This window comes from Paroedura picta, chromosome 11, assembly GCF_049243985.1.
Source record: "Paroedura picta isolate Pp20150507F chromosome 11, Ppicta_v3.0, whole genome shotgun sequence".
In the NCBI taxonomy this organism is placed as follows: Eukaryota; Metazoa; Chordata; class Lepidosauria; order Squamata; family Gekkonidae; genus Paroedura; species Paroedura picta.
In genome coordinates this window covers 2,828,846-2,842,871 of record NC_135379.1, presented here as the reverse complement: position 1 = coordinate 2,842,871, position 14,026 = coordinate 2,828,846, and the positions used below count along the sequence as shown (strand labels likewise).

The window sequence follows — 14,026 nt, the reverse complement described above, 5'->3', positions numbered from 1 at the left end:
ACACTGTGACAACTGTAGCCTCCACATTGTTCCTTCCTTACTGTCCTACCCATCTCCTTTCTCTCCAGTGGCCATCTGCTCAGGCTTTCTATTCAGCAAACGTATACTTTAGCTTAACGAGTGCTATTTAAGTGATAAAATGGCACGTGGGGGGAATCATGCTGCACATAGAGTGCTCCAACCCCGGTTTTTCTCTCTGGTTTTTAAGAAAATAGGAAATTGAATTAAATACTCTCTTCACAATAAAACCATGTTCTTCATTTAAGCAGCCTGGTGCCCTAAACTCTGCCAACAGAAAAAAAGGAACCTGCCCCAGCCTATCAAAATACAGTATAATATTTATACAATAAACATCAAGAAGATATGGGATCAAACATCAAAAATATTTAATTGTTATGATTATGATTGTAATGGTGTTTTTATGTCCTTTTATGGGGGTTTTAAAGGGTTTTTATGGACTTTTGTGACCTGCCACAAGCCGGCTTCAGGAGTGGCAGGGAATATATATAAATATAAAATAAATAAATAAATAAATAAAAATAAATAAAATGGGTCTTATCTCTATTTTAATAATTAATGAAGCAACCAAAACGGACTCTAGAAGTGTTCTGCTTTCAACGTTGAGCGTTTGTCAGTGGTTCTGCATTTACTTTTGGATTCACTTTCAGGGGCGTCTATTAAATCAAGAAACAAAGAAGTTCACATGGGCAGAAAAATAATATAACTTTTCCGGGTTCCCCCCCCCCCCCATTCTCATGGTTAAATTATCCGTGGGTCCCAATCTTGTATTTCTTTTTTTTTCTAATTGTAATGTCTTTCTCAACTGAAGGCGGAAAGAAAAACTCCTTCCCTTCTGTCGCTCTTACACAAATTAGCCATTGCTCAAAACAATCCAGGACATATTCGCCATCCTTATTTTTGGTTCATCGACATCTCCAATTACATTGCTTCCAGTAGAACTAGTTTCAGAGACAGGAAATGTGAACCAATTTGTCAAGGCGTTAAGGAAGAGCAAAGATCCTGCTTTGAAGTGCCTTGCGAGCAAAAACAGGAATCAGATTCCAAAACACAACCAAAGAATGAGAAATATAAACCTCTGTCCAGGGCCAATAAATTCGGTACTCCCATGGATGGATGGAAGGAAAACACACGTGCCTTAGACCAGGACATATTCTGGAAAAGAGTAAGTCTCCATTAGACATGCAGCCATGGGTCTAAACTTTAGACTCTAAAGAGCAGGAAGTCTCCGAAACAGCCAATGGATACTGGAAGGGATTATTTGAAAGCCCTCAGGAAATTCCTACTCTAACTATGCTAACTCCACCTCTCCTCCTCCTCCCGCTTGCCTGCCTCCAGGACACCCTTCATATCCTGCTCAGGCATGCACTCTGCAGATTTTGTGCAGCCCAACAGGAAAACTGCCTCCTTGGACCAAGAGCGGCTCTCCAGTTCGAAGCCTTACCTAGCTTTGTGTCTCTTTGCCAAAGACCACATCTTGGTGTAGTGGTTAGGAGTGCTGACTTCTAATCTGGCGAGCCGGGTTTGATTCCCCGCTCCCCCACATGCAGCCAGCTGGGTGACCTCTCAGCCTCCCCTCCCTCATAGGGTGTCTGTTGTGGGGAGAGGAAAGGGAAGGCGACTGTAAGCCGCTTTGAGCCTCCTTCGGGTAGAGAAAAGCGGTATATAAGAACCAACTCTTCTTCTATTGCTTTAGGATGCTTGGGGCTGATCCTGCGTTGAGCGGGGGGTTGGACTAGATGGCCTGTATGGCCCCTTCCAACTCTATGATTCTATGATTCTATTTGGAACAGAGGACCCCTGCCTCACATCGGAAGTTGCAGCAGCTGCTTTAGGCTTTTGATGGTTGCTGTAGCTTGGGCAAGTGCTTTGAAGGGCATCCCCTGCGTTATCATGTCTGCCAACTGGTGAGATCTTATCTGAGAGCTGGCTAATAATTCACCATAATCTTCTTTCCAAGGCCCCAAGGCCACTGCATTCCTTTCAAAGTACAGCCTTCAGTAAAAACCTGAGCAGAACGCTCAAGGTCATGGCTTCAGCTTTTGCCCTGCTTGTACAGAGACACTTGGGGGGGGGGGTCATGGTATTTTTGTCTCCCCAGAGAAGGTTGTTCCACCACTGCCCCCGGAACCTCTCCCAGTAGGGTCTGCTTTGAGATCTCCAGGAACGACTGCTGATCTCCAGGTGTCAATTCCTCTGGAGGAAATGGATGCTTTGGAGCAGGGGTAGTCAAACTGCGGCCCTCCAGATGTCCACGGACTACAATTCCCATGAGCCCCTGCCAGCAAACGCTGGCAGGGGCTCATGGGAATTGTAGTCCGTGGACATCTGGAGGGCCGCAGTTTGACTGCCCCTGCTTTAATGAATGAAATATTCATGCCCACCTGGAGGTTGTCCAGTGGCTCCCGCAGTATCTGGCTGTTCCTCGGGCCCAGCTCGGCCTGTTTGGTTGAGGGATTCTTTTCTCCAGAGGCAAGCCAGCACTTTCAGGTGAATTCTAGTAAATCTTTGACAGTCTCCGCGGACAAAGTACAGACGACGTCGCATTTTAGAGCCACTTTTTCATGGGCAGGCTTACTGAAGATCTGCCTACTTACAGTTTTCCAGTGGATAATCACATTCATCTATAACAGAAGAGCAACATTTGAGATGAGGAGTATAATAAAGACCGAAAAAAATTACCCAGCACATAAGCTTTCTTGAAGAAGACCTACATTTTCATAGCCCACTTGCCACTACCTGAAGGACTCTCCAAGTGGCTTACAAACACCTACCCTTCCTCTCCCCACAGCAGACTACCTGTAAGACAGGCTGAGAGAGCTCTATGAGAACTGCGACTGGCCCAAGGTCACCCAGCTGGCTGCCTGTTGGAGGAGGAATCGAACCCAACTCTCCAGATCACAGACAGCCACTCTTTAACCACTATAACACGCTGGGTCTCAAAGAAGATGATCTGAGGATTTTATACCCCGCTTTTCACTATCCGAGGGAATTCCAAAGTGGCTGTCGACGCCTCTCCCTTCCTCTCCCCACCACAGGCAACGTGTGAGGCAGGTGGGGCTGAGAGTTGGCACTGCATATACTCCCCAAAGAGCCCTACGCTCTGCCACCTCCAACTGGCTGCTGATCCCCGGCCCCAAAGAAGCCCGCTCGACTTCAACCAGGGCCAGGGCTTTCTCTGTCCTGGCCCCCACCTGGTGGAACGAGCTCCCAAAGGAGATCAGGGCCCTGCCGGAGCTAGCTCAGTCCCGCAGGGCCTGCAAAAGGGAGCTCCTCCACCAGGCATTTGGTTGAGGCCAACCCAAACAACAGCTCCTGCTGGCCCCCCATCCCGAAACTCCCCCACATGAGGTGCCCCCAAACATAGACCAGCCTTCGGGATCACAGCTGGCCACGTTGTCACTACTGATGTGGAACTGTGTTGTTGGAAATAGTTCTTACTGGTTGTTAAGTCTGGTGTCACCATTCTGCTGTTTGCAGTTGTTGGATTGTATTTATCGCTGCGTTTCATGTCAATTGCCCTGAGCTGCAAAGGAGGGTGGTAACCAAGTGAGTAAGGAAGCAAATAAATAAATGGTGGAAATTAAATTCAAAGAGTTTTCAGCTAAACACGGAGAAGGACTCCCTGGCAGTTAAAGCAGGTTGAACAGGCCCCCTCGGGAGGTGGTGGGCTCTCCTTCTTGGGGGGGGGGGTTCAGCAGAGGCTACATGGCCACCTGACAGCGAAGCCGATTCTGTGAACTGAGGCAGATGGTGAGGGGTGGGCAGGAGGGATTCTGTCAGGGCTGGCTCTCATGGCCCTTCCTTACCTGCCCAGGGGGATACTGCTTGACACTTTGGGGTCAGGAAGGAATTCTTGTCCAGGCCAGATTGGCCCAGGGGTGCTGGAGACTTCCTGCCCCCCACCGGGCATGCAGCAATGTGGAGGGAGCTATGAATTCCTGCCCTGTGCAGGGGCTGGGACTACATGAAGCCTTGGGGTTCCTGCCAGCTCTATGGTCCTCATCTGTTCCTAGCAATACCCTGACACACGTGAGGTCCTTTTCGAAGAGTCTTTTGCTGTGTTCCTGGCTATGCAGGTTTCAGGTAGCATTAAGGGCTCTAATAACCATCTGGCATCAGTGACCCGTTTTCCAGCCCCAGATTTGATAATTATAGTGATTAAAGAGAGAGAGAGAACCTGCCGATGCACATGAGCTTTCATGCTTCCATTTCCCGTGTCCAGTTGAGCCAGGAGGCAGCTGGTCTTTGTGTAACTGGGCCACGATCAGGCAGAAAGAAGCAGCAGCAATCAGGGCAGAAGACAAAGTTTGGTTGTGCCTTTGGAGGAGAGCAGGGAAAGGTTCCTGTGGGCAGAAGAGGAGAGGACCCAAAGTCAAGGGTTTAAGCTACATGTAAAATGATATTAGCCAGATACCAGGGGGAAAATGTTTGCATTAAGAGTAGTTCAGCAGTGGAATAGGCTGCCTGAGGAGGTGGGGAGCTCCCCCTCATTGGTGGACTTCAAGCAGCAGCTGGACAGAGAGCCAGTTTGGTGTAGTGGTTAGGAGTGCGGACTTCTAATCTGGCATGCCGGGTTCGATTCTGCAGTCCCCCACATGCAACCAGCTGGGTGACCTTGGGCTCACCACGGCACTGATAAAACTGTTCTGACTGAGCAGTGATATCAGGGCTCTCTCAGCCTCACCCACCCCACAGGGTGTCTGTTGTGGGGAGAGGAATGGGAAGGCGATTGTAAGCCACTTTGAGCCTCCTTCGGGTAGGGAAAAGTGGCATATAAGAACCAACTCTTCTTCTTCTTCTCCTGGATGCCTGAGGCAGATCCTGCACTGAGCAGGGGGTGGGACTAGACGGCCTGGCTCCTTCCTACTGAAGGATTCTATGAATCTCTTTTTCTTAAAAAAGAAAATGATATTTAGAGGGAGAGAAAAGAGAAACACTGCATATATGATACAAATTACAGAACTGCTATTTGCGGGGAAAAGATAAGAAGAAAGCCGGCATTCGACGGCACAGACCTTGTTCTTTTGCGTCACCTTAATATGACCCTCCACACGCTGCATTTTCTCCCAAGGTAACATAGACAGACAAGAGAGCAGTTTCTGCGATTCAATATCATCTAATGTTGGACTTTATTTTCTTCTGAACTCCAGTGTTGATTTATGGTGCATCAGATAAGTACGGTTTGCCACTGACCCCTGTTCAATCGCTTTATTTAACTAGTCTGTAACGCAGGGGTAGTCAAACTGCGGCCCTCCAGATGTCCATGGACTACAATTCCCAGGAGCCCCTGCTAGCAAAAGCTGGCAGGGGCTCCTGGGAATTGTAGTCCATGGACATCTGGAGGGCCACAGCTTGACTACCCCTGTTGTAACGCCTCATAAAAATTCTGGCCCCCTTCAAATGGGGCAGGGTGCTCCACGGGGGGTTTTGCAGTTTCGTAGGTCCTGCAAAAGGGAGCTCTTCCACCACAAGGCTGGGGCTGCAAGGTCCTCAGCTCCCTCCCTCCCTCTCTCCCCATGGCTGAGGCCTTGAGGTTTTACAGCAAATGGCTGCCAAAAGCTGCAGGCTGCCAGGACTTTCGGGGAAGAGGGGGGACTGGGTTTATTTTTACCTGCCTCCGTTGATGGGACTTGATTTTAGCAGCTGGGAGTGGTTACATTTCTTTTTATTGTTGTTGTTCTTAACCTGTAACCTATCGCAAGCCAGCATGCTGAGAGCAATGGGAAACAAATCTAAAAGTAAACAAACAAACAAACCTATAAATAAACACATTTTAAATAAATACTCCTTTTAAGGGGAGTTGATTGGTTTCATTGCGGGATTTATCTGTTTTATGTAATCCGCCACAAGTCTATGGAAAGTGGCAGGATGGAAACCCAATGAATGAATGAATGAATGAATGAATGAATGAATGGAGGGGGGGAGACCCTGTTGAGACTGGCTGAGCTAGACAAGTGATAACAGAAATGGCAAATCCCCCCCCTCTTATTTTACTGTGCTTATCTTTTTTTGAAAATTTAAGTGGTTTGAAGTTTAAGTGGTTTATGTAACCAACTGCCCCAAGCCCACTTATGGGGAAGAAGCTAGAAAGCAAATTATAAATAAATAAATCTAACCTCCTTTTTCTCTGGAAGTGACAGCCAGCGTGACTTTGTAAAAGTGTTACTCCTGCTAACCCCTCAAGGGGTGAAAGATCCCCTTCCCCAACTGGGGGTGTGACAACCCTAACTGGAGCTATGCACTGTGAGTCACAAGAGCTCTGGATGTATTCTGGTTTATCTGCCCCAGAAGTATCACGAGCTCTCTTTGTGTGTGTGTGTGTGTGTTTGTGTGTGTGTGTATCTGCAGGCTTCAGGCAACCTCAGATTTGTAAAGACAAAATCAAAATTTGGCTTTGGGAATAACTATTGTGCGAGTCCCTTGGACTGCAAGGCGAACAAACCGGTCAGTCCTAGAGGAGATCAGCCCTGACTGCTCCTTAGAAGGCCTGATCCTGAAGATGAAACTCAAATACTTTGGCCACCTCATGAGAAGGAAGGACTCCCTGGAGAAGAGCCTAATGCTGGGAGCGATCGAGGGCAAAAGAAGAAGGGGACGACAGAGAATGAGGTGGCTGGATGGAGTCTCTGAAGCAGTAGGTGTAAACTTAAATGGACTCCGGGGAATGGTAGAGGACAGGAAGGCCTGGGGGATCATTGTCCAGGGGGTCCCAATAGACTAGACACGACTTCGCAACTAACAACAACAAATTGTGGAAATGACTTTGCGTCAGCGAACAGGGTTCCTCCGTTCCGCATGGCCTGCGTGGGTGTGACCTGGTGTACCCTTCAGAACGTGATCTCTGCCAACGTATCATTTTAACGTGCCAAGGAAGATGCCAGCTTCATGACCACTGCAACCCGATCTATCATTCATTCACCTCTCCATCAATTTCCAAACACGCTCGGCCGTCATTATGCTTGAACTGGAATTCGTTTATCGGACGTTTATCACCAGTTTGGATCGGACAACCCGTCATCAAAACTTGGCATCCGATTAAAGAAAAGGAAGTAGCAGCTGGATTTCTTGTCACCTGGCAGTAACCGGAACAGCCGTGAACGCTGGATAAATTGTGTTTTTTGGCACCCACTGTCAACTGGAGCAAAATCAGAGATGACAGGGCCTGTCTGGACTAGGTCCAGCTGGAGGAGGCAACCAAGCCTGTAAGGTGAAGGGGGGCTAACCAGCTTCTGATTATTCAAACCTCTGGAAGGAAAAGAGGTGGAAGCCTGGCTACAGAGAGGTGCATTTGGACAAGCATCAACAGTATTAGAAAGATTGATGTTGAAAGATTTGAAATATAGATATTCAACAACATAAGGGAAGCCATGTTGGATCAGGCCCATGGCCCATCCAGTCCCACACTCTGTGTCACACAGTGGCCAAAACCCGGGGGCCATCAGGAGGTCCACCAGTGGGGCCAGAACTCCAGAAGCCCTCTCACTGTTGCAGCCCCCCAAAGTACCAAGAATACAGAACATCCCTGCCCAGGACATCAGGACATAAGAGAAGCCATGTTGAATCAGGCCAATGGCCCAACCAGTCCCATTTTTAATCCACAAGAGGACTTGTCCTCTTAACCCATGACTGCTCAGGAACTTTATCAAAAGCTTTCTGGAAGTCTAGGTAAACAACATCTATGACAGACTTTCTCTACCAGGGTTTCATGAAACTCTGGGGTTTCTTGATGGTGCTGGGTTTCCCAAATGGGTGGGAGTGAATCAGTTTTTAATATATTTTTAAAGATTTGTTAAACATTTATCAGGTAGGGGACCCTTTATGGTCATGTTGACCTGCCCCACCCTCCCAAAGTGGCCAATGATGGGCCTGGAGGGGGTGGGAAGGGGAGGGGCTTGGGTGGGTGTGTCCACAGCTCTGCTTCCCAACCCTATTCTGCACGATTGTTCCACTTCTGGGGTTTCACGAAGCCAAAATAATGTTTCAGTGATTTCGGAATGGTAAAATAGTTGAGATCAGCTGACCTGCTGGGTCACTCTTGTCCACATGTTTGTTGACTCCCCTCCAAGACCTCTCAAAGGTCTTCCTTCACAGAATCCCTTACTGATTAGCTTTTGTTCCTCGATGTGCCGACTCATTCTGTCTTTAATACCAGCTTCCACCAATGTTCCTGGCATGAACACTAGACCGGCCTGTCATTTCCTGGATCTCCTCTGGGACCTTCTTTTGGTTCCTTCCAGTCCTCGGGAATGGAGGTAGATTTTAGCGATAGATTGTAAATTCTTGTCAGGAAATCCACAAATTCCCATTTGAATTCTTTCGAGCGTGAGTTCTGGGACTTTAAATATATGAAAGTGTTTTCCGTGTGCATCTCGGTTGGGCCTCCGTGTCTTCTTCCCTCCACATCCCACGACGAAGCCCTTGAGATATCTGATCTCATTATGCCTTCTAAGCAGCCACCCACAAAGGCATGTCCTCCTTCCTTGAGAGTTCGGACACGAGTTGCGTTATCTTAGCCAGGGATTTTATTTTATCAGGCTCATCTCATTATGATCTCAGCTGGATAAGAACACGGGTACAAATTGTCTTTGTCACTGTGGTGTTTGTGTGTGCGTGTGTGTGTGTGTTGATGGATGCTAGATTATTGACCTTGGGAGCCTCCGTGAGTCCCACAAAGCCTTGACCTAGGCAAGATCTGTCATGCGCATGATTTAACAGCAGAAGACAAGACTATCCTGCAGGGGACACCGGAGGAGATACGTATTTAACATAGTTAATTAGGAAATTCCGGATCTTTTTTTCTAATAGTCTCCTCCAGCATGCTGATGGGCTCTTTGGAGACTTCCTGCTCCTCTGAGCATACTTCCTCCCTGCTTGCCTCCAGAACAAACAGAATGAATGGAGACAACAGTTAGACCAGGGATTCCCAACCAGAGGTCCATGGATGCTCAGGGCCTGTGGCTTTCCCCCTCCTATCTTCATAGACTCGGCCACAAGCTAGGGAACTGGCCGCTCTCATAGCTCCCCCCAAACCGTGAATGAGTCCCCTCGTGGTTTCTGCATCTAGGATGGGGTGGAGCCTTAAACCGCCTCTTCTCTCTCCAGCATCCAGGAGCCCTTGGAGGACCTGCTTTTTCTGCGTTAAATGTCAGTGAGATCCTGCAGGCTGGAAGGGGGGGGGGGTTTGGGCTCGGCTGAGTAGTTCAGCTGACAAGGGGAGAAAAAGAAAGAGGCAGTGGCTTCTCCCCCTTTCCCTACTTCCCTCTGCCTTCCTAACTCCAGCTCCTTCCATGTCCACCTCTGCCTGGTGGGGAGGCGGTGGGTGCAAAAAGGAGGAATAGGTTGCGGCACGGTATGGAGAGGGGTCCAAGCTGTCTTCGCAGCTCCTGCCCTTCCCTCCTGCCTACGCAAGGCAGAGCAACTGCTGTAGTAGTAAAGGCAGGGGGGGGAGTGAAAGGAGGGTGAAGGGTGTGGGCAGTGATGTTACTGCTAGGGGCATGGCAGGGGTCGTGCCCGGCTGATGTCTCTTCCAGGGGGTCTCAAAGCCTGAAAATTTAATTCAGGGGCTCCTCCACAGTCAAAAAGTTGGAAAAGGTTGAGTTAGACCGTTTAAAAATTCTCTCCTCTCTCAACAGAATCATAGAGTTAGAAGAGACCTCCAGGGTCATCTAGTCCAACCCTCTGTGGAATGCAAGAAATTCACAACTACCTGCTCACTCACAGTGACTCCAATTCCATGCCTAGACGATGACCCCCCCATTTTTGTACAAAACGTTTTTTCCTCTTCTTAAAAGAACTATTTCATTCTTTTAAGCTGTCTGGTGCTTTGTCCCTCTTTGCATATTTGAACTCTGCCAACAGAGAGGCATACACATAAAACAAATAAACCAGATGCCTTTCCTCACCTGAAACTCCTCCACACTCTCATTTTCTCACGTAGTCCTATTGCTCAGGGTTTCTTCCCCCCTTCCTGCACATGTTTTGCACCCTGTAATTGTTGGTTCACAATGACATCACTGTACCTCCAGCAGTTTTAAAGTCCAGGGAAATATGCCAGAGACATTGTGATGTAATATCAAAGCAACCACTAGAGGGAGGGAAGGGAAACCCTGAAACAACAGGGCAGGGATGGCCGAACTGTGGCTCTCCACCTGATGTCCACAGGGCTCATGGGAATTGTAGTCCATGGACATCTGGGGAGCCACGGATTGGCCACCCCTGCAACAAGGACATACAAGCAACCAAGAAGAGAGTGAAGAAGAGCACCTGGTTTCCAGTTAAATTCCTTAGTTGCCTAATACAATTGGGCAATCAGGATTATATTTATGAAGTTCCAACCCAAACAAGGCTCATTCATAAATAATAGAAACGAAGGACCCAAATAATAGCATTATTTTCAAGATGGCCTTTTATGCTGTCCTCTTGCAGTCTGGTTTGTTTCTCCTGGTCAGTGGGGAAGGCTGGAGGTCCAATCATAGAAAAGGGGTCTGGAGGGAGACAGAAGTCGGCAGAACAAAGAAAACTGACAGAGACATTATGCACAATGGAAAAGTGGACTCAGAATCCACATCCAGGAAAAGACTGCCATAAAGTGGTCTCAAAAGAACCAGGGTGAAAACCCGGGAACCAACCAACCCAAAGATGTGAAAGCTAAAGGCAGAAATCAGGGGATAGACCGAAGCCGTGTGGGGCCAGAACTGACAAGAGAATGTGGGAAAGTCCTTTACCTAAAACCTATATCCCCCTTCTCCAGGCGTTCAATGCAGCTTGTGAATAAAATAAAATATCCAGAAGGCCAACACTCCCAACATAAAACAACATTAACCAGATCAAAGGCCAATATTCTTATTGCCAGAAACAGGTCCAGACAAACAGCTCTCGGAAACAAGACACAATTTGAGAATGCGGCCCAGAGAGGGCGCCCTGCACGTACCTTCTTGAGAAGATCATTCCACAGGTCTGAGGCCATCCCTGAGAATGCTGTTGACGTTCCAGGGGATAATTGCCTCTCCTGATAGGTGCATGCTCTCAACAAAAAACAGCTGGCTAAAGCAAAACCGGTGGGTGGAACTGTACACGGTCACCCACTTCTGAATGCGCTCTAGCTAACTGCTTAACTGTCCTGCATTCATTCTGTCTGTTGTGGAGGCAAGCAGGGAGGAAGTGGGCTAAAAGGAGCAGGAAGACTCCCATTGAGCCAATCAGGACCCAGGAGGGGAGTATGCGAAAGCTACCAGGAATTTCCTAATTTAAAAACGCTCGCTACACATCTCCCTGATGCGCCATGTAGGATATTCTCCATAGGTTGTTGAATCATAGAGGTGACAGATCTTGTAAATTCTGGGCCCTGCCAGGAGTTTGGTGATCATGTAATATTTATTTTATTTCTAACAGTCTCCCCTGCCTTTAAGCTGGGCTTTCTCTACTGGGGTTTTGTGAAACCCCGGGGTCTCTTGATGGCCCTGGAAGGGTTTCCAAAATGGGTGGTGTATACATAATTATCTGTTCCCCTTAATGCTTCTGGTAAGGCCGTGGAGGAGGACTGTGTTTCAGGGCTTAAGTGCCATTCAGCGCTTAACACCCACTCAGGGCGGCTGTCCGAACCGAATGCCTTCTCCTCCTCCAATCGGCTTGCCTGTCTGTCCAGCGGCCGGCCAATCACCCTCCGTCCCCCACCCCTGACCACCCCCTCCTCTTTCCACTGCCCTCTGAGGCTCGGAGGCTGCAGATCCCTGCTGCATGAGAGCTTCCCCTGCCGGTGTGTTCCCGAACAGCTGCCTGCAGCCTTTCCAGGTCCTAGGGGGAGGGGGAGGCCATCCACAGAGTTCTTCCACCCCATCCCCCTGATCTAGCGCCCATTGTATTCCTGAATGCAACAGGCTTTGCCCCTAGTAAAAAAATAATTGTTAAACATTTATTGAGTAATAGGACCATAGATGGATATCCCTTCTGGAAAAGCGTGCAGGGGTGGGCCAATCAATTGGCGACAGAGCTTGGAGTGTGACGGGCAGTGCAGTACAATGTGATGTATAGAATCGAGCCCAGAGGCACAGAGCTTGCACAATCTGTCCTCCAAGGGAATGCCTTTGTATCTCCCTGATAACACCTCTGGTGGTAAGATGTTTCGCCTGGTGAACATACATGCTTCGTAAGATCTGAGAGACCGTGGCCCTGCTGATGTGGGCTAGGGCAGGGGTAGTCAAACTGCGGCCCTCCAGATGTCCATGGACTACAATTCCCACGAGCCCCCGCCAGCAAACGCTTTTAATTTCTTTTAATTTCTTTGCTGCTGTCCCCATCTACAGTGATCTTGGAGCCCAGGAAAATAAAATCTGTCACTATCTCAATTTCTTCCCCATCTATTTGCCAGGAATTGAGAGGGCCGGATGCCATGATCTTCGTTTTCTTGATGTTGAGTTTCAAGCCAACTTTTGCACTCTCCTCCTTCACCCGCATCAACAGGCTCTTTAGTTCCTCTTCACTTTCTGCTATTAGAGTGGTATCATCTGCATATCTGAGGTTGTTGATATTTCTCCCTGCAATCTTGATCCCAATTTGTGACTCATCTAACCCCGCCTTTCTCATGATGTATACAGCCTTGATGCACTTCTTTCTCAATTTTGAACCAACCAGTGATTCCATGCCCGGTTCTCACTGTTGCTTCTTGACCTGCATATAGGTTCCTCAAGAGACAAATAAGATGCTCTGGTATTCCCATCTCTTTAAGGACTTGCCACAATTTGTTGTGCTCCACACAATCAAAGGCTTTAGCATAGTCAATGAAGCAGAAGTAGATGTTCTTCTGGAACTCCCTGGCTTTCTCCATGATCCAGCGTATGTTGGCAATTTGATCTCTAGTTCCTCTGCCTCTTCGAAATCCTGCCTGTACTTCTGGAAGCTCTCGATCCATGTATTGCTGGAGCGTAGCCCACTCCCAAATGAACAAACTTATCTTATCACTCAGTTACTGGGAAAAGGGAGAACAGATGGGTGAATGTTGTGAAAACTGTTACAGGGAATTTGCCATCCATTGATCTACGCAGTACCCACTGCACTCTGCCCAGTTATTAGGGAAAGGACAGAAAGTTGGTAGATGAGAATATCTCTTGGGGAATCACAAGAGCGAGAAAACTTTGCCCTTCACAGATATAATCTTGACTGTTGACCTGTCATTATCAAATGATTTGGAAAAAAAAAAGGCACACCTTAATAGCTGATCAGTTGGCTGATGTTCAAAGGGACTGTCTCTGAATAGAAGGACCACAACTAAAGCAAGAATTTTCTCTTTTTATCGGCGGGGAGGGGGAACCTCACTTAAACAGTTTGGGCAATCCTCATTACACACACACATCTTTGTATAGGTCAGTCTTTCTCAACTTTGTTATCACTGAGAAACCCCTGAAACCTTCTTCAGGCTTCGAGAATCCCCAGAAGTTGCACAATCATGCAGAATATGGTTGGGAAGCAGAACTGGGGACATACCCACTCAGAGCCCCTCCCCTTCCCAGCTCCTCCAGGCCCACCGTTGGCCGTTTTGGGAGGGGTGGGCGGGTCAACATGACCTTATATGATTACATTCTACCAGGCTGGGGCCAAAGCCAATTTCACCTCTTTGGGCCTGGGATTTTGAGCAGGTGTTGGTCAGATGTTCTTAATGACCTTTGGGGAAGATAGTGGAAAAGGCGGTCCTGTAGATATGCCAGTCCCAGACCATTTAGGGCCTTGAAGGTTAATATCAAAACCTTGAACCTGATCCGGTCTCCAATACATTCTATCCCAAGTATTATCTTGGAGCACAGTAATTGCCAGGAAATGAACATTGGATTAGATGGTCAATGCATCTAAAGCACAAAGGCACATGATTTGCTCCTGAACTGCAGACATGGAAGCCAGCCGGATGCCCGGTCTCCAGCCCATACTGCAGGGTGAGACTGTGTCGTTAATGGCTTTCTTTCCCCACCCTAAAGAAGGGCATTCCTTTGGGACAATAGGCTCCCCAAAGAACTGA

The 14,026-nt window shown here is 48.1% G+C and overlaps 1 long non-coding RNA gene across 6 annotated transcripts in view; it reads right to left on the bottom strand.

Moving 5' to 3' along the window:
• Window positions 1-10,015, bottom strand: part of LOC143820532 (uncharacterized) — a 35,913-nt gene extending 25,898 nt beyond the window's left edge. For 5 of the 6 annotated variants that reach the window (XR_013225394.1, XR_013225396.1, XR_013225395.1 and 2 more), the window contains exons 1-5: window positions 9,924-9,991; window positions 5,633-5,753; window positions 4,199-4,364; window positions 2,403-2,642; window positions 1,095-1,173 (exon numbers count right to left, since the gene is read on the bottom strand). This is a non-coding gene — a long non-coding RNA (uncharacterized LOC143820532). Of the gene's footprint in view, window positions 1-1,094; window positions 1,174-2,402; window positions 2,643-4,198; window positions 4,365-5,632; window positions 5,754-9,923 lie in introns of all 6 variants that reach the window. The other variant, XR_013225397.1, reaches the window with a different exon arrangement.
• Between the last annotated feature and the right edge of the window lie 4,011 nt (window positions 10,016-14,026).